Source organism: Grus americana, chromosome 9 (assembly GCF_028858705.1).
Source record: "Grus americana isolate bGruAme1 chromosome 9, bGruAme1.mat, whole genome shotgun sequence".
Taxonomy (NCBI): Eukaryota; Metazoa; Chordata; class Aves; order Gruiformes; family Gruidae; genus Grus; species Grus americana.
The window spans coordinates 25,878,957-25,904,226 of NC_072860.1; positions in this window are offsets into that span (position 1 = coordinate 25,878,957).

Below are 25,270 nucleotides of genomic sequence, written 5' to 3' on the forward strand. Positions count from 1 at the left end.
CATTACAATAACCACAACAAAAATCTCCTTACAAAGCAATTTCCAAACTCTAAGTTCAGTGACTGAGGTTTCCAAACCCTGGGGACAGAAACTCGTATGATTTACTCTGTATGTTGCCTTGCCCAATAACTTCTCACGGCAACCAAAGGTGATTCATTTGAGGGACCGGGTTGTTCTTTCAGCAGAGTTTTCAGGTAGATTCCTTAGGTTTCTAAAGTTATGGGTTAGCTGCAAGGAAGGAGACACACACACACGCTTCTGAATTTTGCATCAAGAAGCTCTTGCCTGCGCTTCCAGGGCTGTGAGTTGGCCAAGATGAGGAGATCCCAGCAGGGTCTCACCATCCCAGCACAGCCAATCCAGCCTGTGGCTTAGCCACAAGCTTGGCATCAGGTGAGGACCATGAAGTACCTTACAGGATGAAAACTTATATCTTAGTCTTACATGAAATAGGATTTAATCTTCCTGTACAAGCTGGATTGCATAAAGCACCCTACAGGTTGCAAAATGGTTGAAGTCTTGCAGTCTTCAAGGCAGACATGATTTCAATCCTGTAACTCTTAATATTACATGAAACCAAAACAGATTTCCCTTGGTGTTTTAATCACAGCACATTTGCCTGTTCCAGATAATGTTGTGTGATAATGGCTGTGATAACACTGTGTTTATTCATATGAATGATCTGAAATTGTTCATGATTGCCAGGTGGCATTTGTTTAGCAGTTTTAAGTAGGAGACCAGATAAAATTCCACCAGAAATAAAGATAATACAATATTCTCAATCATTCTTCCAGGATATTGCACTGTGAATTTCAGAATCAAACGATGAGGATGATACCTCGATTTTATTATTTATAGTCATCATGGTGACTCAAAGACACTTTGTGAAATTTTGCACTGAGATCTGCACAGAAAATTGTACGTAAATATTTTGTGCCCATCCTTCTCCTCAAAGACGGTATGTCTGTCCCAGATTTAACGTAACTAAAATTCAGGTCATCCCAGTACCCAGGGCATCATCTGCCTTGTCCGTCAAGGACCAGATGGGAACCTTGAGAGTTAAGGCGCTGTTGTGAAGCGTTAAAAGCCAGCCCTCCAGCGACTGCAGGCGGGTGCCCTCCACGAACGGCGCGAGAGCTGCAGCTCTGCCCAGCACTGCCCAGCAGCCTCTACTGGGAACATCCCAAACGAAACCTTCAGCACGTCCCCAGCTGGGAACCTCAGAGGCCTCCATGAGGTTACTTCCACTAAGCTGAAGTTGGAAATTTCACAAAGTCTCATCCTATTTCTCCATAGTAATCTTTTCAGCATAAGGTGACGTTGTAAAATGGGGATGAATCATTACACTTTCTGACATTGAATGATGATCACCTAAAAACTTTCAAATGGTGTAGACAGAGAAATGGACAAATGTTTGTTGTACGACCTACAGATTCCCTGATCAATTTGCCAATCCCTAGCATATCAAACTTTTAGTATGCTCTAAAAATGAGGAACTGAGTGTGTGTCTGCATTTTAACCGGTGTTTTTCACCCCCTAGAGAACAATTATTTCAGTATTTGTTTGCTGACAGCAAAGCATTTCTTTAAACATGAACCCTCCAGAATTTAAAAGACTGGGCTGGAGTCATCCTTGTTTATATCACACAATACTTCTGCTCAAAAAACCCGCTTTTCAATCCAATGCCTGATCCAAACTTGCCCAAAAGTTGGAAGTTGGCAGTTATGGGGATGCTGACATGTTCATTAATGCTTCTAAGACTTTTCTCTAGTTTTACTTAGTTATTTCAAACCTAAAAGTTAGATTTCCCCATGACAAGATCTGATAGGATCATGACTATCTATTTTTAATGAAAACATAATATTAGATTTTATTGTAGGATATTTCAAGAACTCTAAAAAGAATGAACATGTATGTCCTATTACGTTTCATTACTGAACAAAGTATCTGGGGTCCCTTGGTACCACCGGATGCTGCCTGCTGTATGCACACACCGATTTAAGAAAGCTTTTTGGAGGAGAAGACTTCCCGGCACAGCACGGGATGTTGCAGGTGCTGCTGATCACACGAGGTACGTCCAAGTCGTGGGGCCGTTTTAAATTCTCATTGGAAATAGAGTCCAGTCTAGCTCTTAAAAGATCAGAGGCTTCATGGATAACGGTGGCAAAACGTAGTTATTAAAAAGCTGCATTGTTCTATAATTTCTATATGCTTTTAATAATTTACACTAAGAGGGGTTTTTAAACTATAATATTTTTATAGCCTATTCAGATTCAGATGCTATACTTATGCTTCTTCAAGTTTATATGCTTTTAAGCAAATTTCTCTATGAAACATTAATGTATGATCATGTAGCTGTTCTCCAGTCAGAATTAAAGTAAATTTTGATTTAATGTGATCTTCATCCTTCCCACCCGCTGCAATAACAACTGTTTTATTTGACGTGTTGGCTACCAGGACATATCTAAGGTGCTGAGATCACGTGTGAAAAAACCCAGATCAATAACGCTGCCAAACGCACATTCCCTTCTCCAGTTCTCCAGCAATTAATTCTATTTGGAGTGCTGAAAAATTCACTCTGCATCTTACTCTGTTTCGCTATCATCTATTCAACTGCTAACTCCTCTGTTTATTTGATAAAATATAATCTAGAGTGGTTTTTTGGTTTGTTTGGGTGTTTGTTACACGCCAATTCTTTTACATGTGGAGTAGCTTAACCACTTCACTTTTAATTTTCTTGATAATACCATCCAGTCCTTCTGAACTGCTGAAATTTTAGGGAAGAAATTACTTTCAGTCATTTGATGCCTCACCCTTTCAAGGAACTTTATTTTTTACTAATCATGTCTCATGGGCTATTACTTCGCCTGCTTTACACAACTGGCTTTAAGCAGACAATTAGCTGGTAGTAAAGCCTATGGCAATTAGAAATACCAGCCATCTGCAACGAGGTGACTGCTGACAACATAAGAATTTTTTAAAAAGTATCAGCCAAGGAGAGTTCGACATAATTTGGGACAACAGACTTTGTTTAGTGCTTTAATGAAGGTCTTTGTTTGGACAAGCTGGGTGAATGATGTCCAGTACATATTCTGTGTGTTACAAAGGAGAAATTCTTTGAAACCATCAACTTGTAACACCAGGTAGCCCCAAAACCACTTAGTGTTTGGATGAATCCACCAGAAGCATAAATAGAGAAGAAAATGCATCCTCTTTGTTAGAAGCAAAGATCAGTCTGCAAGACCAAAATCTATAAAAGGAAATTTTACCAACTATTTTTAAAGACAGCAGCTTCCTTACTTTTCAAACAAAAAGGGGGAAAAAAAAAAAAAAAAAAAAGGAAACCTGGACAACAAAGCCATGGGAAAGCGCATGCTGCTAATATACAGTTCCAAATGTACGATACATGGTAAAGCATTAATTACACTGAATTCCACTAACTGGTCTCATTGAAGAAATCCACCTTGATAAGACTAAAATAGCCTTACAGCAGTCTGAGATAAATGCCAACATGCACTTAAATCACTTCCCTTTTCCTAAACTGTTTTTCTTTTCTCTGCAGCTTCAAACAACAGAGGAGGGAGGAGTTGGAGAAGAAGGAAAAATCAAACAAGTAAAATTTCTCCCTTCTGAGAAACAATGTCTTTCAAAGTATCCCCCTTGCTTTTGTTCTAATTAGACCATAATTAGAATAGTCATTGTCATGGCAATAGATTTATTTTTATTGCTACCTGAAATTGTGCATGACATTTTTATTTTCTATGGATGCCTCTGGGGAGGATCGGAAAGGTGGAGGATTCAGCATAGGACAGTGTTTCCAGCTGCACCTTCCCATCCTTGGGGAGGAAAAAGAGGAAAAGTGGTGTCCCTCCAGAGCACAGGATGGAAAAGTAGTTCAGAGATGTGCCTTCTCTTGCCCCTCAGTGGACACCGGTGGGTTTGCTCTTTACTTGGAAAATGTTCAAAACTTGTGTGTCCAATGCCCTGAGCAGCCTGGTCCAACTTTGAAGTTAAATCTAACTTGGAAGCCAGCCCTGGCTTGAGCATAAGGTTTGGCCAGACATCCTCCAGAGGTCCCTTACAACTGAAGTTATTCTAGGTATCTAGGAGTAGTTCACAGTGTCATGGCATCGAAAGCTGGAGAGGGACTGCTTACAAGAGCATGGAGTGATAGGACAATGGATAATGGATTTAAACTGAAAGAGGGTAGATTTGGATTAGGTATAAGGAAGAAATTTTTTATGATGAGGGTGCTGAGGCCCTGGCACAGGTTGCCCAGAGAAGCTGTGGCTGCCCCTGGCTCCCTGGCAGGGTTCAAGGCCAGGTTGGATGGGGCTTTGGGCAACCTGGGCTAGTGGAGGGTGTCCCTGCCCATGGCAGGGGGTTGGAACTAGATGAGCTTTAAGGTCCCTTCCAACCCAAACCAGTCTGGGGTTCTATGATCAAGACTAGAACTGTTTTGTTAATGGGGTTTTTGTTGGTTTTACTGTGTGGGTTTGGGTTTTTTTTAAAAAAAATAGTATTACTATGACTATGATAATGAGATTGTTTAGCAGAATAAGGTAAAATCCATACTCCGACCCTTGTTCTCCCAAGTTTATGTTTTGATATAGCCCCAGCACTTCCAGGCGAGGGAAAAGTAGCAAGTCAAAGATTACCACAGTCATTATAACCTTTACACAAAAGCAGTATATCAAAATGTAAACTGTGCCTGTGCCAAGTAAATGTTAATGAGTAGTATCTGGAAAGGTTAAATATAAATACATATAATTACAGCTTGCTAGTGACAAGAAATTATTAGTTTCTTTCTTCCTCAGAAGGCATTGCTCCAAAATACTAAACTGAAATAAAAGTATATATCTAATCCTGCAATCACAATAGGACTTGGAGAGCTGCAATTATATCAATCAATCAGAAATAAGTTGAATATGTATCACTGCTAATGTCCTCAGTTAGTTCTATATTCTCCCCTTCCAGATCAATGTATAGAGATTAGTCAGAAAACTGCTCTGAAAACTGAAATTTAAAAACCGCATTGAGAAATCACTTCATTTATATTTTAAAAATATAAGCTCACAACTGTAGAAGAAAAAAACTACAAATCGAGCACAAAGAATAAATCTCTGTTTTCATTCATAAGCGGGACAGAAAAATGTGTTTGCTAAAGAAATTATTTAAATGCTCTATATTGGCCTTTGATTGGAGGGGGAAAATTAATTTCTTCCCCTGGAGGGAAAAAACTAATAAGCTACTAACTGCGCTAAAAACAGAGCCATTCCAAGCTGACATTTGCAATTAAAAAGAGAAAATATTTAATGGAAGCTTGTGAATACTTTGCAATGGCAAAATTGCTTTCAGCCTTTAGATAATTTCCCTTTTATTATAATTTGCTTAAACTACCAATGCCCAGTCTTTGTATAGCATGTAAAGTGAATACTGGTACTCTGTGAAATAGGGACGGGCTGTCCAAAGTAGAGTTTAAAGATGCTGCATGCCGGCTTACAGTGAGGATATGGTTTACCACCTCCTGAACTTTTTCAAAAGTAAATCTTGGGATTTTTGTTTGCAGTGCATGTAGATTGCACCCATTATGATTATCTCTCCATAAGCAACAGTTTAAATGGAAACCTAGGAATTACAGTAGTTTCAGCCCTGTACAGCTGCCACGTTGTTTTAAGATGTGAACTTCTCCTCTAGGTTACGATCCCAAAGATTATTTTTGCACTGCACATTTTTCCTCTCTGTTTAAAATGTGGTTATGCTTACCGAAAGGATATACTTTTTTTTTGGCATGTAGAGGTTCACAAGGGATAAGAGATAAATTTGAATTAAGCATATTGGAGATATCTGTGCAGTACTGGGTTGTCTGAATGTTTTATTAAGGTTATGGGGGGTTTTGGTAAAACACATAATTAATGAATTTTTACATTTCTACAGCTTCTACATTTGCTTCCTTACAGCCGTCCCATCAGCTTCAACTGATCACACGAGTGTATGAAGAGAACAAGGCATGAAAAGGGGGCAAAGTCCAGCCACTACAAATCTATTTAAATCTTGAGTAAATCTAAATGAGGAATGAAAAAAAGAATGCATTTCACAACCTCTGTGCACCAGAATGAGCTAGTTGACCAGAAATATGAAACCAGAAGAAATGAATCCTACTCTGCCTGTATGGCAGTGATGGATTTATGGGGTTTTTTCCCTAAAGTGGTAGCAAACACATGAAATCCCACCAATGCTCTTTCCTTTTTTTCCGCTCTTCTTCTTTTCTATTTTGGTAACACAGTAAATCTTTGTCAACCACCAGAACTACGTATGTTCTGATTAACTATCTAATGGTTTTAAGAGATGAAAACCATTAATTCTAATTACAGGGCCTTAAAGCAGGCACTAACTCTTACTTTAATTCTGATAGCATTGCCTTAATGAAACAAAGGTGGTTAAAACACAGTCCATCGCAGTGAGAGGGTGCAAGCCGCTCACGCTCACGGTGGTTGCAGTAACTACCCGCTTCTGCTGCTCTTCAGAGCTGGGTGCCCCTCGGGGACTCCCCAGTTCACGTTGGTGGCAGGGAGGGTGATGCGGCAGTTTGAAGAATAGAGAAAAGTCCAGAATAATGGAGGGGCTGTGAAAAAAATACTACAATCCTTTTATGAAGGAAAAGTAAGAAAGAAACACGTGTGGTTTATTGCCAGGGACTAAGGTGAGCAAAGTACTTGCTATGGCGTTGCCACGAAAGAGGCTCAGCCCTGCAGCAGGATGCCCAGGGATGCAGGGACAGCGGCGGGATGTGGGTTCAGTGGTGGGGAAGATGGCAGAGGTGCCCTGTCCCCTCTCGGCCACTCCCACACCAACGCTTCTCTACCTATACACGATAAAATAACCAGAATTTTAAAAAAAAAAATGTCAGGCCAGTAATAAAAGACCATTTCTATTTTGACCTTTCAGTAGCAGGTAACATATTTATAGTGAAATGAATCTTCATTTTGAGTGTAGCTGGGCAAGAAATAGATTTCTTGTGCTGATATTTGGGACCTTGCATGTTTTTCCTCCCCAATTAGGATTAAAAATAAAAATCTATCAATTTCTTGAAAAATTATAATCAATAAACAGACCTATACTACGTCTGGTAAAATATTTTCTTCCATTATCTTCAAAATTGATTCAGCATTGACCTTTCTGGGTTTTATCTTAATTGGTACGCAATAACCGAATTACAAAACAATGAAAAAAGTTGCTTCAAACTAAGATAACTAAAGTTTTCGTATAATACATACCAAAATAATCATTAAGATAAATTTTAATAATTTTCCAATACTACTTCTTTTTCTTAACCTGAACATTGGTTAAATTTTATCTTTATGTTATTTGTAAGCAATAGCCACAATTGTTATCCTGAGCCCAAGAGCAGACCAGGAACTGTTATACTTTTAAACAAGTACTCTGCTTTTTCCCACTAGACAAGAGCATCCATACGCACTTGATCGATCTTCATGCCAGCACGTCTATCGAGTGCATCTCCTGCCCAACAGCTGACAGATGCGCCGAGAGGGCTCCGAACCCCACGCAAATGCCAGACATGAGCTGTCTCTGATGCTCTGCCTTTCAGATCTACAACCCTAAGCCAAGCATCGGGTAAAGACCTCATTGGATCCTAAAATATGCACCATTTTCATGATAATTTATGAGTCAGATACTTAAAATGTTAACCAAGTTACTGCATTTATATAATTTCTATCTTGATTTTGCATTGTGCATAACACTAGCAGTAATTTGCAAGGTCACAATACATTCCTTTAAAATATTTCTTCTTCTAAAGCCTGTTTAAGTTTTCTGCTTTAAAACTGTAATTAAAGCTTTCAGGGAAATCCTTTCTCACTCTTTTTATATTCAAGCTCTCTTCTCGCTCCTCAGTTGCCTACACCATATCCCATGTGAAACCTGAAATACAGATTTGCCTCCTACACCTGCAGCACAGCAAATCTGGAAGACAATCCAACTTGTAAGTGTCCTGTGCCAACTCATGTGTCAAGTCAGTATTTTCGTGGTGTGCCCATGTTCCATACCAAGCTTTTCACGCTTTTTCGCTAATTTGATCAAATGAGTAACCTACAAATGTACATTGGAGACCTCGTTTGTGTGACAGTCACGAAGGTGCAATGAAAAGATGCTGGTAGAGACGGGGCTACCTGGGACTTGGCACACGGGAGAGCGATGAGATGGGAGCAGCAGGCAACGGGAGCTGTTGCTGCCTGATCTAATGTAGCTTTTGTAGAAAGAGACTCCTTTATTTGCAATAAGAATAGAATTATGGAAGGTGTGCCAATAGTACACGTGTGCAAGTTAGTTAGTATTTTTTATCAATGGTTTCTATCATTGTTATGAAGTTCTGTCTCTTAAGAGTAATAGGAAAAAAAGAAAATAATTTTTTTATGGGTTTTCTTTCTCAAAATGGGTTTGAAGATTGTGGAGTAGCTTCGGTTTTTTTTCTGGTTTCTGAAAATTTTCACTTCCTGAAGAATTCACTGCTGAGGATTAAAATCAGGCCATTTAATTATGCAGATTGAATAGTCCTATGGGGGTACCTGTCTCCTTTCTCTCCTCTTTGTTTTGGGCTTTGTCATTTGCTGTACCCATGTGCTGCACGGCATCCATTGCTGGCATTCCTCATGAAGCTGAGGATGCGTGGGACAATTTGCTAAGTCAGTAACATGCCATATTCACATGTGATCTAGTCCCTCTAAATCTAAAACCATTGCTCAGCTTTTCCTCCAAAACAAACATTTCCCTCTCCAAAAAAATAAGAATGTGAAAAACCACTACCTCCCCCCAGCCTGAAAGCCAGTGTAAAGGCAGTTATTTACTTCAGTTCTTACAAAGCATGTTTGTAAAAAATGGTGCCCTCCCCAACTGTTCTTTATATGGTCCTAGTAATTGAATTAAAGCAAAGTTCTCCGAAACAAATGAATTTAGTGTACCAGATAGCCATCTAGAATAGCATGTATTTTAGCTTCCTGTGTAGCAGCCAAGTTGATTTAAATCAACTAAAAGAAAGGTATGCTTTAATCGGGTCAGCTGACAGTTATTAGATCAAACCTGATTGAAATTCAGAAATTTAGTGAAAATAAATCTGCTATGAATCCAACATTTTCCTCTCACGAGGACCCAATGGATAAAACTTTTAAGACATTAAAATTATTCTGGTTTGGGGAATAAGATTTAGTAGAGCATGTCAAGCTTTTATTTTACTGTTTAGCCTCCTCTGTGACTTTGGTTTAGTGTAAAAGGTACCCCATAAAACCAAGCACCATGGAACAAGCAGAAGACAGAAAAGGTCCAATTCTTGGCTGCTTTGCATCGGTCTTTTACAACTGTTCAAACGAGACATAAAATAGTACAAAGTCAAAAGCGCTGCATTTTATACTCAGCTTGCACAGCTGTAAAGGAAAACAAAGCTGAGAGGGGAGAATGTGTGTTCAGCAAATAGGATGGATTTCCTTCTGGAGTTTGAGCTACGTGTATTATCGTTAATTTTAACCATTCTTTTCAGAAAAATCTGTTTGCTAAATATAGAGGTAAGTTACAGGTGAGTTTATTGTGCCACCCGAGATGCCCCTGTCAGTGTCTTTTAATTATAATATTCTTCAAGGCTCTGAACCATGGAACAACAGCTGGGCTTTATCCTCCAGGTAGGGAATGAGATCTCTGTGCTGATCTCTCTTATTTTGCAGATGTTGTGTACAAAGCTGATTCAAAAATAGATTTTTCCAGCTTGTGGGACAATTCCAGAACTTTACTATTTATTTTCATCTCAAAATCAAGATGAAAAAGCACACTTCAGAAGTCTTTTGGGGAAAACATATTCAGGAAGGACACCAATTTGGAAAGAATGGACTTTTCCAATCAAAATGGGACGTTTAAACATCTTCCTTATTAAAAAAAAAACAAAACACAACAACCAAACTCAGAATTGAGACCATTCAGATAACCTGAGACTCAACTTGGTGTCCCCACAGCCCAGAGAGAAGTTTGTCTCTGTCCCAGTAACTTCCAGAAGCTCCACCACCAGGAAATATTTGTGCTTTCTATTCCTCGAAGTTTCTTTAACCATGCCTAGGAAACTTGGGACAAATCAACCTGACTGGGAGCCTGGATTCAACGGGATCCAATTTGACCAATCGTGTTCTTCTAGTTCAATACAGGACAGGAAATACATGCAATGTGTCTTAAAAGACATATCTAGCGGCAATAGTAATTTTAAAACTGTATTTACCTGCAGCCCTTATTTGTCTTAGAGCAGGCTGTATTAGAAAATACAGCAAGGCTGGAATAGATTCATTCATTAGTGTTGGAGGTGAATCTGCCATTTCTCTTGAAGCAGATTAGACTTTTTTTTTTTAAAAAAAGTGGCTTACATTTGATTTGGCTTACTGTAGCATGCCCTTATTAAAAATACTTTCATGGGATAAGCTTATGTTGCAGACTGTCATTAAACCACACTTCCAAAACTCCTTGTCTAGACAGAAAAGAAGAAAAAAAAATGAAATTGTGGTGCATGGAATTGATCACTAGCAGACTTTTCTCTTTTTTCTTTCTATCCGCACCAAGCAAGGACCTATGTGTGCTCCCACTGCTCTTCAAGGTCATCCCACCGCTCCTCGCCCTGCACAGCTGAACCTCGCCGTACGGGAGCGAGCTATGGGATTGGGGTCGTAAGCAGAGGGTGCATCTGTGGACGCAGGTGGTAGGGTCATGCTCTGCACTAAAAACCCAAAAGAGCTGAGCACGGAGCATGCAGAAACCGTGGCACTGGTGTCTGGCAGGTCTGCGTTTGTATCGTACAAATATGCAACACTTAAAACAGTCCTAGCGCATTGGAAACCCCAGCATTTCTCCCTCCAGGTCTTCAAGTTAAGTGTTTCTATTGTGTGCGCAGAGTTGCGATAGCAGGAGCGAGAGTCCAAGTACTCCTTTATCTTTTATCTATTTACTTCTCTTTCCATTTTTAGCTGCACTCGTACTTGCAGTTTGCAGCGTTCCAGCCACTTGTAAGTCAAAGGGAGCTGAAAGCTGCAGCGCAAAACAGCATCTTGCAGAATCCAGCGCTTCGAGTGGGTCCTGATCATTACACTACATTGAACTTCGGACTATTCATATGCAGAAAAGATTACAAAAGCAAAGCTTCATATAGCATTGCTTAATTAATGTCATAAGCAGCCACAATTATTGGGCTGTTGTTTCTAAGAATAAGCTTAGTCCACTTAGAAATACAGGGAGACGGGCACAATAACATTACTTATTGGGCAGTATCTTTGAAATGTCATCTCTGATGCGACTTTTTTTTAGACAGTTCGGAAAGCTCTTCCCAAGTCTTTGGGGGAAAAAAACACCCAGAAAAATCTAGCAATTTTTGTACTAACATAAATGACAAATATGTATCCAGAAACATTCAGCAAGTGTTTGTTGGGGTTTTCTGGGGTTTTTTTGTATCTGTACCACACAAGAATACATCCAGAGTGCAGAAGAACATAACCTGCATGTTACTGAGACGGGCTTACCATAAGATAATTATTAGCTCTATATGATCGTTTCACGCTGGTATTTAGGGACTAAGCCAGGACTAGAGTATTGAGGTCACCACTAGTTTTTCTAGGGTCACAGTCACGAGCCTTTGAGTTCCCTGAGCCCAGAGTTTCACCCTGGTTTTGACAACGCTTGGGCTATAAGCAAAAAAACCCCAAACAACCCAGGAAATGCCCTTTGCCTCTGCTCCAGGAAGATATTTTAGCATGAGTTTACTTTACCTTGGACATTTCCCGGGCTTATGTGCATGCCTGAATGTTTTGTTGAGCTGGCGCCTCAACACCTTGTACTTCGAGCTAGCAGAGGTTCAGGCCAGTGGAAGGAGCCAGCGCAAGAGCTGTATGCGCTGCCCAAGACACTTCAGTCCGTAAATTAGGTCTGAGAGAGCATTAGACTGATGGCAGCTCTACCCAAGGCTCCATTTCACTCACTGAGTGATCTTGAAATAGCTTCATTTCTGCTAAATGTTTTGGTTTTCCAGGCTGGTTCAGTAGGATTAGAATAATTAACAACAATTTATTCCCCCCCCCCCAAATTATAGAAAGATTGCTGATGGCAATATGAAGAAATGAAATTTTTTGCTACAATGACGATTGGTTTTATGATAAATTTTTGTGATGTTTTGGTAAATCATTTTGTTCAGCAAATCTAATTAAACTAGTGCTTATTTCTCTTCTTCAATTTTTAATGTCAAAAGCCGAAAACTCTTAAAAGAACCACAAAACTCAAAACAACGAGCTTCATGCAATGGAAATATGTTCCTACAGAGTAAGTTGCTTTGGTAGCTGTAGGGCTTCTTTTATTTACTGTAAATTACATTGCTTACAGGGTGTTTTCAGTGTCAAGGCTTTGCATACCTACACACATATATAAATAAATCACTTATATAAAGAAACAAGACTAGCAGGCATGTATCAACTGTTCTGTTCTTCCCAAAATGGTTGCTCATTTTTTTCATACATTTTTTTTAAAAAAACAACACTTCCATTATTCCTGGGAGAATTGTTAAAATTCTATATTCTTCCAATATTACTATGCAGAGAATCATCTTTTCTTATGAATAAATGAAAGTATTGCTGTGATTGTGAAACATTTTAGGTACTTTACAAAGGAGCACAGAAGAAATGTAGCTTTTACTGTCCTAGCTCTGAGTTCTCATATACTTAATATTTAGAATTTCCCTCAATTGCAATTACATTGGTGTGATGAGGAGGATGTTGTTGCTGTGTACTAATATATTAAAAAAATCAGTTAATTTATCTGATACTGGGAGGGGGACAAAACACATTCATTTTTCTCATATTTACTATCCAGGTTCTTCTTGTAAAAAAAGACAGAAAACTTATTAAATGGTTTTAAAATTAAAAAGAGAGGTTGCATTAAGTATTTTGTATCAAATGTAGTATTACATGAAGTAACATACAGTGGGTTTACTTGGCCCCAGCACAGTAGAAAGTTCCTAAAATGTTCTGCTTTCCCTGTGAATAGGGATTTCTATAATTTTCATGGAAGCATTTTTTTTTTTCTTCTTCTAATCAAAGCAATTTCAAGGTACAACTCAGAGGAAAACACACCTTTGCGTTGCTTTGTGGCTTAATAATATCGTGCTTCATACCCTTTAATTCTGTGTTCCATTTTCTGGAAAACATGAAAGATTCTTCCACCCCAAAATGTGATTATTTCATTCCTTAAAAATACACAAGTAGACCAACCAGCTAAAGAAATCAATGTGATACTGGGGTCTAGAAATGATCTATTACGTGCAAAAGTTAGTCAAGCAGAAACAAAAAGAAAACAGTAGGATATCAGTGCACAAACTTAATTGCTTAGATTTCTTAAATTTCTGAAGTGAAAGGTAATATATTAAGGAACCTAATTAGATATTGATTTAAATAAATTTAGCCTCCTGGTGACTAAGCACTGTTTACTAAGGGTTCTGATGTAAATTAAAAGCAACAAGGAAAAAAAACCCAAACATTTTTGTACTCCTGGTTATAAGAAAGCCAAACTAAAATGAAAGTCTCGTTCACACAGAACTGGTTTTATTTTGAAACATGCTCCTGTTATTGCACCGAGACCCTCACGCTATTCGGTGGAAATAACTGCCCAGTGACGTGGAGCCAGGGACGGTAAACATCCAGGCTGAGGTGCAATTATCAGTCACACGCTTTCATAGAGTCAAAAACCGCAAGATTTAACAAACTATAGTTCCCTGAAATAATGGAAACAAAAAGAGCACTGAAGCAGTGAAGTGCAGTTCCCTGGAAATGAGAGTAAAGCTCCCACCTTTCTGTTTGCTGGGAGGCAGAAATATGCCGTGGCAGGAAGGGCCCTGAGCAGGCACCCCGCTCCTCCTCTCCCGCATCTCCTGCGCAGAGCCTTTACCGGGCTCACGAGCGCGTGGTCACGCTTAGCGTGCGTCACCCGCGCACGAGCGGCAGGTCACGGCGGGGAGGTTATTCCCCTCTCCGTGACACCCCGTCTGGAATACTGTGTCCAGCTCTGGGATGTGAAAGGACAAGAGGCAGCGGGCACAAAATCTTCACTCTCGTGATCGCCATCCCCTCCTTTGATAAGGAGATGAGCAATACGGTCTGATTTTGGAGTTAGCCCCGCATTGGGTGGGGTGTTGGGCTCACCTACCCAAGCTTTCCTTGGGAAGGATTCTCTCCTTCCGGAGTGAAAACTCACCAAACAACTCAATAAAAAACAGAGCTGAACCCTTACTACTTAAATCAAAAGAAAAAAATAATTAAAATAAATAAATTAAAAATCATTTAAAAATAAATAAATTTTTAAAAATAAATAATAATATAGGGAAAACAATTTGTAAAAAAAAAAAATAAAAAATCCTTGTACCTCCACCTCTCTCATTTCTCAATGCCCAGTGTCTAGCACTCTCTTTGACAGTTTTGCTACATATTTTGTGCTTTCCCTCTAATGTGTGGTTTGACTGTGCCCTATACTTTGGATGCTTCTTTGATGGTAGGATGGTTCGATATTCTAACAAGCTTACTGTAAAAAAATAAGCATTACACTTTATTTGTCGTGGAATCATTTTACAGATGTATTCAGTTGTGAAGGGGGAAGTTATTGTAAATCACTATCACCAAACCGACGTGAATTGCTACCAACAAATTGAAGTGACGGTTGCCAAAGAGGCAGCTATTGTTTGTGCCAATCATTTCTTCGTGAATAGTTTTTCTGTGCTACAGCTTTAAAGAGCCCTGAAAAGGTTGTTGTTTCCATTATGGAGAGGCACTTGGAACCGCCTTCTCAGTTAAATTTTATTTTATGTGTTACCTGAAATACAACAGCTAAACTGTATAAACTAAAAGAAATAAGTTTATACACAAATTTGGACAATATCTTCATTAGGCAGCAGTTGTTTTTACAAATGTGTGGGTTGGTCCTTTCAGCACTCTGTATCAATCTTTAATTTCAAAATTTTTGATTGACTGTTTCTAAAATCAATTATAAACTTCCTATTGGGTTCACTAGTTGCAAATATTTAATGGGGTTTTTTTCCCTGCTTCTCATTGCATCACAGTCCTTCTGCATGTCACCAAATCATGTGGAGTTGCAAACACAGTGTTGTGCATGCTTGTAGACAGCAAGCACAACGTACCGTCTTGTTAATCACAAGATTGGAAGAGCTAATCAGAGCTTTGGATTGACTTCTCCGTAAAGTGCTATCGAGGCGCTGATGGTATTAGTTTTCACTGATTTAAGGTTCCCCACAGATCTTAGCCAATGTTTTGGTCCTTATTGACATTGTTCTGTGAACTACGACTCATTAAATTAGCTAGAAGTTTGGTTTAGATTAATTATGATATGAGGAGCTTGACACTCTCCATCTGGAGCAGAGTTTTCAGTTGTCACCTGCTGGGGGATGAACCATTTGAGTCATAAAAAGGCACTTCATTTACTACAACATGTCATTTCCAGATTCACCTTTTCCCATTAGGGCTGCTACTGTAAGGGTTCAACGATGCTCCTGAATTGCGTCCTGTGCAACCCTCAGACTTCACCGAAGGAAAGAGGGGTGACGGTGGGGACAGCAATGGGGTGGTTCTGTGGCTAAGCATCCGAGGAGCAATTCAACTCTGTTATTTCCTTCCTCTTTGCTTCCCCCACCCTATTAAACATAAAAACTAAAAAAACCCAAACTTAGAAAGATCCAAAACTCCCTGCAAGCGGCCGGGAACTATGACCACAACCCCTTGTTGATGTGATCAATGAGTATTATATTAACACTGTGTCCAAAGCAGCAAATATAAAAATACATCAGAATTCTTTTATGTGTAATCTTCAAAAAAACCAACCAAAACCTAAAAAAACCCCACCACAAAACCAGTATAATTCTATGGGCTAGGCTAAAGCATTAGCAAAAGAGATTTATGGGAGTACAGGCGTTGGGAGACTCGTAAACCAGGTGTACTTTCAAACTTTAATGAGGGCAGTGGCTCGGGAATGTAGCTCTGTGAATACTGAATCACGCTGTGTATGCGAAACATCTTACCTGGGTCCTCTTCACAGCGAGCTCAGTGCACTTTCTGCAAGATGCTAGCTTGCTAATGCCCTGCTACTCCTAAACGTGCTCCCTTGGAGGATTAGCTCTTCCTCCCCTCCCGGCAACTCAAAACGAGCAGACAAAACTGAATATTGCATGGGATTCTTTTAGCATGGATATGATTACAGCTTTCATAGCCGATGCGTTAATTTTTTAACTTTATCATACTATCCTTGCACATTAGTAGAACAATTGAATTTTCTCCTAGTGGATTTTTCCAGAATCAGAAATTTCAGGGCCATCAGAAATACTGTGGGCATTTCGTCTGCACCACAGTTTGGGATTTTATTTCCTGGCCCTTTCATCTAACCCAATAACTCATGCTGAAATTAGATCATACATTTTAGGAAGAGATTCAATCTTATTTTAAAGATCCTCATTGATGGTGCATGAACCACATCCATTATTAATCTGTTCCAATGCTTAATTACCCTTGTTAAGAATACAATTAAGAAATTGTCTGATTTCTCTTTGACCTTTTCTGCATTCAATTTCCTTCCATTTCTGTCAAAATTTTCTGACAATGTTTCTCCCAGATTCTCTCATAAACACCCCTGCTGTTCTGGAACAAGGTTTTTTTGGGTTTAATACCCAGGACGGTTATATTCTAATACAAGCTCTACTCTTCCTTGCCTAGAGTGAAAGTGGTCTACGTAGATAACAAATCCAAAAAAAGAAAACCAAAGAACAGAAAGGACAAAGAAACATAATATACATTACTTTAAAATATACGCGGTTTATTACGAAGTAACTGAACGGGTGGCTCAGCTTGCATCATGGCTATATTTAGACAAAAGTCAGCATTTAAAGTTCAATTCCAGGACGTTTGCTAATGCCCAAAATTTATTATTGCAGCTGTCAATGCTGCGCTGCAGTGCAGCCAAGGTGCTCAACTGCTAAATCTATCATCCTTTTGGATAAGCTGTAATCACTAACGATGGGAATATATGTAGGAATAAAGGCCAACATTTCTCTACGTACTACAGTATTTTCCTTCTTTGCTCTTTATCTTGCTGCCACCACCACCACCACTATATTCATATTTTTAAGAAAACAAAGCACCTGACATCTTTTTGCTTGAAAACTCCAGGTTTTCCATGTTCTCTCAAAAGACAAAACTCTTCCTGCTCTTTTAATACTCCCAGGTGGGCTTCAGGATTTCAATGAGGCTAGACATTCAGCTCATCTGCTTTGACCATCTCGTACGTGCCTGTGCACCCATCCGCAGCTCTCTGGACCGTCTCCAGCTTTCGTTCAAGCCAACAGCAGCGCCCTGAAGGATTACAACCTGCTGATTCAGGTAAGGGGTGGGCAAGACTGACTTCTGCTCCCGCCGAAGCTATGCCATTATTGTTGGATTATTGATCCCTCCCAATGTGTGCTCCAGTCTGGGTGAATACATGCAAATAACCCCAAAGCCTTTATGATACTATATGGGCGATAGTCAGAGCACATTTTGTTGTATGTATTTGTATCTCCCTGACTCCTACATATAGTTTCCATGGGAAAATTGCAGAATGCCTACGCATGTTAATTTTTAGTGCAGCAGGCCGCTAAACCTATCATCTCACAAAAATGTCCTTTTATAGCCTTGTCAATCAGTGTATAATTAGCTGAATTTACATGCAGAACAGATGGGAATTTTGGAAATGTTTCTTTTACTAAATGCATGTGAGGAGGAAAAAAAAAAAAAAGAACGATGACTTGGGGTTTTAATATATATGTATTCCTAATGTGATGTTGAATTAAATTAAGTTCTAAAAATATATGCAATGAAGTGTTCAACAAAACACGCCAAGCATTATCAACTGCAAACAGCAAAAAACCATCTTTCCCTGGTATTCAGAAGAGAAAGTAAATAAATAACATATTTCATTGTGAAAAGTAAATATCAAGTTTAGGCTGATGACTTCAGTAGATGTCCTTTTTAACGGGAATTTTCAAAAGGTTTTGGGACATGAAGGCTCTGTTGTTTACAAACATGACTGGAAAGGGCAAGAAGGTCAGAAATCATAAGAAAACCGCAATTCCAGGCAGTCCTTAAAGAAGAGGAGCTCCCTTTGCCTCACTGTGCTGATCATTATCTACCTCAGGGGAAGTGTATTATTTTCTCTGGATTCAAAAAATTTGCCCATACATTTGCCTATGCACATTGGGGCACAGGATGATACATCACCATGCTCACTTTTGCAAGATGTACAGATTTCCGGCGGGAGAAACTAAAGCAGGAGAAAAGAAGCCACAAAAGGAGCTGGACATTCAGGCGGCAACCTTGATTCCATACATACAGTGTATGCCAAGCTGCAATGTCCTGACCACGGTGGTTTGCAGAAATATCTCACATTTATGGTTTATACCACCAGCCATGCACCCAGCCTTCCACGTTACGAGCCACTACAAACTCTGTAACTCATGGATTAAGTGGGATTGTATAATCTGCCATTCATGTTTCTAATTCCAGTTACCTTATAATGGTGTCACAAATACGCTATAGGGAACATTTCCCCAGACAAGCTCACAGAACATTTCATATACATGCCAAGCCACCGAACCCCTTATTACCACTGATGGAGTCCACGCGAGTTTGGCCTCAAGGAGGATAATTGCCTAACATATCCATTCATTTTCTGAGGCATTCACACCCCACACTCGTAGCACCCTGGGTTTGGACTAGGGATTTCTCTAACCCCTTCATGACCTTGCCACTGTTTACCAGCACTCAGGAATTTAACATTTGTGATGGAATGTAAAGGTTGATATATGTAATTTGAGAATCATCACTGCTTTATGTGTATGTTAATCCAAGAGAATATCACATTTAATAGCTATTTACTGTTTTCTTTCTTTTCATGTGCTGTTCTATTGTTGTATTTTCTCCCTATTGAAGTCCTGGGTCAGACTGAGTTCTCCTGGTAAGTTAAGGAGATAAAAGAACATAGAAACGTGACATTTTTTTCTTCTTCTTTCTCTCTGCACGCTTCCTAGATACTACAACCTAGCTTTTTTGACAGCTTGGTTTAGAACTGGAAGAGAAAATAGAGTGCCAAATTAGAAAAATCTCCAGAAGAAAATTGTACCAATATTCACTACTTCGGAAAAAGACATCCTTTCAGTTCCAGTAAAATTAAAATTACTTAAAATCTTACCTGAAATTGCTAAAAAACAATGCAGACTCATTCTTGTCAGTGAGAACAGGAGGTCCTGGCAATGGGCTTTTTGCTCTTCCACTGACCACAAAGACTGAAGGTCTCAGGTGAGGAGCTGAAGTTCAGGCTCCCAAGCCAACACGCCAGTGTATTCGTGAGCTGGACTAAGAATCGTGCAGCTTCTGTTGCCCTGTGCAGAAATCCTACATCCCTAAGCACTTTAAAGTACAGTAGCTGGAACGTCAGTCTGAGATTTGCTTTTTAAATGACAGCCAATTCTTGGGCATTATGTTTTGTATTTTACTATTGCAGTTGATACCCATCTCCCCTCCCAACTAACTACAGCGGGAGCAGCAAGGTCAGGCCCTTTATTAGTACGCATTATCATAATAATAAGTGGATGTAATATGATTAGTGCCTGAATTTGATTTATTACATTCAAGAAGGAAATGAAGGGCAAAGAATACAGCTTTGTTTATTATGGGTATTCAAATAAATACTAATAAGATCCCAGCTGGTAGGGCATCAAAGTGTTAGAACATACAAGCTGATGAACATTCGACTGTTTCTCCTTGGGGTACAAAGTATAAATTAATTATACCTTGGCAGGCGGCTTGACTGCAGGGTCCTCAGAGATGAGTAGAAATAGATGGAAGAGACTTACTTGGCTGTTGGGTATATCAGAGCTATGGCGGAGATTATTTTTACTACCAATATAACCAAGTAGCCCAGAGTAAAAAGCCCCCAAAAACATAATTAAGAAGAATTATCAGCAAAATTGGACCTCCTGGCTTATCAAGTCCAGTCACTTGTTATTCTAGGCATATATCTCATATGATTCCTTCATAGAGGTATCAAGTTCCATCAGCCTAACTCTTAAAAATACTTAGGCTTGGAGTTTTAACACATTTAGATAATTCCTAAAGAGAGATAACAGGATATACTTTCTTCCAACCAGTATCTTATTCTTGAAATAAATTGGATCAGATGTGTATAGTATAACCATGAACTTATCTTGGGAGCTGAATACAATGTAATATGAAGGAGAGAGGAACTTTTTAAGTCCATAATGCTGCCAAAGCCTGTGTATCACAAAACTTCAGGTATTATTGTGACAAGCAGAGTAGAAAGATAATATTCAATAGATAGAAAGAAAAAGGATCTGTAAATTGGAAACATCAAAAAATGCAACTTGTTAAAGCTTATTCATTTTTTTATATCCATTGAGCTTATTATCAGAAATGACATGCTATTCCTGCTTTAAATCTGAACTCTTGGTTTGTCCTTTTAGACTATAGCTTCCAACCTGAGTGGCTAAATTTTCGGGTGGAGCATCTCAAGCCGTAGTTTAACAAGATGTTTCCACTCACAGTGATGCACCTTCAGAATAAGACTGTCAGGCTCCATTTCTGCATACACTCAGCTGTATGCTTAGGTTTCATGCGTGGGAAAATGAGATCAGTAGGTTAATCCTGGTTGGAAAGCTAAGTCTATGTATTCCATTGGCAGAGACCTAAATTAATTAAATTATATGTATATTTCTTTGAATATCTGAAGCTCAACAATGTGAGCTTGGAGTAACAATCGAGAGATTAGGCTTTGTAATATTTAATATGTTAAATAATAGTTGTGAAATGAAGCTATCATTTGTTTTCATAAATAGATCATAGTAATAGTAAGCTTAAGATTTTGATTCAGAAAATTATCATATCTTTACAGAGAAGTAGGGGAAAAAATTAAATCTTGTGTATGAATTACTCTGTACAATTTAATTTGTCTCAGTCAACAGGCTTTCCTCTACTTGTTCACATTTTTTGTATTTAAACAGACAAAAGTGAAGAAAAAATCTATCTAAAATGAACAGAAATGTTATTTTGTGTCTAACGAAAAAGCTGGATTAAGAGGGAAATATGCTTCTGAAGTGTTATTAAAGTTTACACCACTCATCACCGGAATTCAGGTGCCTACCTAAAACTAAATACTCATGTATGGATTACAGGGAGCTATTCCATCTGTAAGAACAAATGCTAATTATGTGGGGTATGAGCAATACAGCTACGGAATTACCATTATGAGGTGCTCGGATGGATACTGGCAGTAAAAGTAGAAGGATGAAGTGGAGATGTGAAGGCTGTTCTCCATCTCTTTGTGAGTTCTCCACAATGATTTACTACTGATCAGGGGAGCACTAGTTCTTCAGCAGAGACTGAACTGCAGTACACCAACACACGTCATATTAAATGAGAAATTTTGATCTATTGATATTTTCACAGTTATATCCAGATATTCTTATTCATACATAATATAAGTTTAACCACACCAATTCTCAGAACAAACGTACCCCCACATAAGCACTGCATGCTTTGCTGAGGTGTTGGAGAAGTCTAGGAGGAAATATCCAATTACCATGTTCTACCTACGGCATCTGGTTCTGCCCTACCATGGTTTCACGTGGAGTCCTGCTTCCTCCTCGCATCTGTCACATTAACACATACCTTCCTTCTCCTGCTTCAGTGATGCTTTGACAGCACGTCAGTGTGGGATCCTCTCAAATCTGCATCAAGGCGGGAGTGGGTACGTTTCGAAGTATGAGGCTATTGAAGGGCGCTTCGCGTTCCAGATGAAACCAGCACTGGAGACTGAAAGTTAACAGTGATACACTCTGTCATATCCCATATCCCACAGCCAGCTCCATCTAAGCAGTAAGACAAAAACACGTGATAATAACCTACTCATGGAGTTTAGCAAACAGTCAGTTTTGCACAGTCAGCAGAGAAGATCATCTCCATTCTTTCCCTCTTCCAACTTGATAACCAAGCTTTTGTTTGAAAGACAATGTCAGCATGGTACCCTGTTGGATTCTGATGATTAAAGGTTGTCTTCAAGTTCTAACCAACAGAACACCGCTCTCCTGTCTTTTTGCAGGACAGAATGTGGAACCAATTCTGCGGTGCTTCATGGTCGTGTGTCAGACACACTGACTGCAGCTGAAGACAGGATACTTAAAAGCAGGATTTTATTGCAATTATGCTCACTTGTACCATGAAGAAATGCATATTTTCTTAGCGGCACAGATTTTTGTTTATAAAAATTACCTTTTGATTTTATGAGGTAAAATGATGCTATTCTGAACTTCTTCATAAAAACAGCATGTGCGCACATGAAATCAGATTTTAAAGTGCCCAAAATAGTAGAAGAATGAAAAATAAGTAATAAAGAATGTTTTGATGTGAATATTTTTATTTTGACATGGCGATGGAATATTTACTCATCCAAAGACCACACAGACAGTGCTTTGCGTAACTCAGGTTTGAACTTTGGGGGATCAGCACTGAGCATTTTTTAGCTTGCAGCACACCTCCTAAATTAATGAAATTCCTTTTAATCTGTCAGCTTTTATTTTTGTTAATGAAGTCTGTAAACATGTATAACTAAACGGTTGAGCATGGGAAACGAAATGTTCTCCAGACACACGAGGTTTATTGGACTGGACCTGAAGTCCGTGACAACAGCAGTGCAAAGGCGGATCTGCCGCTGGCCCTGGCTCCTTGACGTGAGATTGAGATCTTTCTGTCGATGGGTATCGGACCGACCCCAAAAGGTACGGTGCTGTAAAGAGAGTCTCCTACTCTTACATAACAGCGAAAAGGGGGAAGAAGAGTGCCAAAATACTGCTGTCATACTGCTCCTGGCGTGTCCCAACGCAGCAGGTAGCATTCTCAGGTATGCTTGGCACGTGCTGTCTTGCATCAACGCAACAGCTGATTATTTGGCTGTAGCATCAGGGACACTTACTCACGCACATGTTCAGAGAGGTTCCAGGTATGCAGGTATGCCAGCACAACCAGACATTTAATCTTTTTAAACAACAATCACAGTTTGAAAGAATCGTTCATGATTCATTTTGGATCATTTACAGAATGAAGTCATATGAAGAAGTACGGTAATTCAAGAGGAGGTGAGGAGGAGATTGAAGGTTGCAGTTTTAGCAGGAAACCTTACGGCTATCAAAATGCTTCATGAAATCCCCAAGGATTAAATCCATATTTCCCTACTGAGTTAAACACGACTTGACAATGCCAATGAACTTTCAGAGAAATGACAGACAAATTACAGCATGCGTGTGCTAAGCCATGTTGAAACCCTCATTTCTAAAAGGCATTCTGTCAGGAGTTGTAAATGCTGCAGACTAACACCAAAAGATTTTCTTCCTACTTCCTATGGCATGTACTTTCTGCTCACAGACCGCTTATAGGCTGTGCAGATTGTTCAGTGCACTGCAAATTAAATTCATTTTGACCAGGAAGCAAGTGAGGAACACCGAGATGTGACTGTGGCCAGAAATACAAGTCTTGTTGCTTGTCTCTGGAGATCTCCACCGACAGACTATCCCTTCCCACACTGTTCCTGATAAACTCTTCCATATTTTATATGTTTGAGGATTGGTTTTGCTTTGGAGGGGGGATATTTATTTATTTATTTATTTAATGCTTTTAGCGCTGGTTCTCCGAAAACCATGCAAAAACGAAGGCAGCCCACAATTAACTGTTGTGTACGTAAGAACGACACTCAGATAGGATGGGTGACTAGGGCAGGATTTGGGTTATACCCTTTTAAGACGAAGCTGGAAGAGGCTGCGGCACAGCAGGCTGGGTTACACTACCACCTTCCACCCCATCTTTTACCACACGGTCGTAAACTCTCGCTGCGGAGATGAGAAATCAGGAAAGGCGTTGAAGGCTGAGCCTCCAAAAGGCCTTTTAACAGCTGTATCATCCATCCTCCTGCTAATATTCGTCCTCTCCTCCCTGCCCAGTCACTGTCCCTTACCATTTCCCACCCCAGAGCTGCTCATTTCCCTCGCCGCGGAGCAGCACTGAAACACCCCGATCTCGAGCAGGAATACTTGGAAGGCTGCAATTCCCGGGTCTGAGACAGATCCGGTATAACCCACTTCAGCTAATGCTGAAAAATTAACATCAACAATACTTGCACCTTTTTTTTTTTTTTTTTTAAACTATTATTCCTTCTAAAAAAACCAGCTACACGCATAACATCTAATTCTGCAATCATTATTCGTGTTGCATAATGTTTTATTCACGTGCCTAGCTCCTGTCAGACCAAATAAGACTATTCAAAAGAACACGTGCCGTTTCGGGTGAACAAAGACCAGGGAGCTGGGCTCACAGTACTTCGTGAAACGTTTGTACCGTCTGACTGACACAGCAATGTTAGGGTACGGTTAGGGCTCTTCAGAAACGGGCTTGCTTTTTGGAAAATTTCACAGATCCATTGCTTCTCCAGGGAAGTGAGAAATCCTGCTGGAAACATTAAAAATTTCTCTTAAAAGCCCCTAAAGTGAACAAGCAAAAGATGATGATTTTCTGCAAGAAGAGTAAATCATTTTCAGACCAGATTTTTTTGTTGTTGTTGCTGTACTTTTGGTAGCAAGAAACATTTGTGTAGTCACCAACTCCATTTTCAGGACATTTCTAAAAAGCTCTGGTTTGGGTTTCTCTCTTGTCTTTTTCCTCCTTTCACCATATGCTGTTCTGACATGCCAATATATCATGGAGCAAAGTTGTCAGATCCTCCCTCTAGAGTTTTTACTAAATACTACTAAAAACAACTGTACAGCTCCATCTATCTTACAAAAATAAAATAAAATAAATTTTTAAAAAATTGCAGCCAAACCAACAAGTTTTCAGTGGAGACCTTGAAAGCATTCCTCTTTAATATTACAGTAATGTGGGTTATTAACAGCACTAATTTCGATGCTGATGTGAGGTCAGTTCAAATTTTGGCCCGATGGAGGAGAAGTGAAATATCTGCAGGAAACACGTTTCTGTTCCATTGTGCTCGACATGGGAATTAATGGGTGCAATTCTATGGGCTGTGTTATGCAGGAGATCAGACAAGATGATCATAGTGGTGCCATCTGGCCTTAAAAATCTATGAATCTACATTT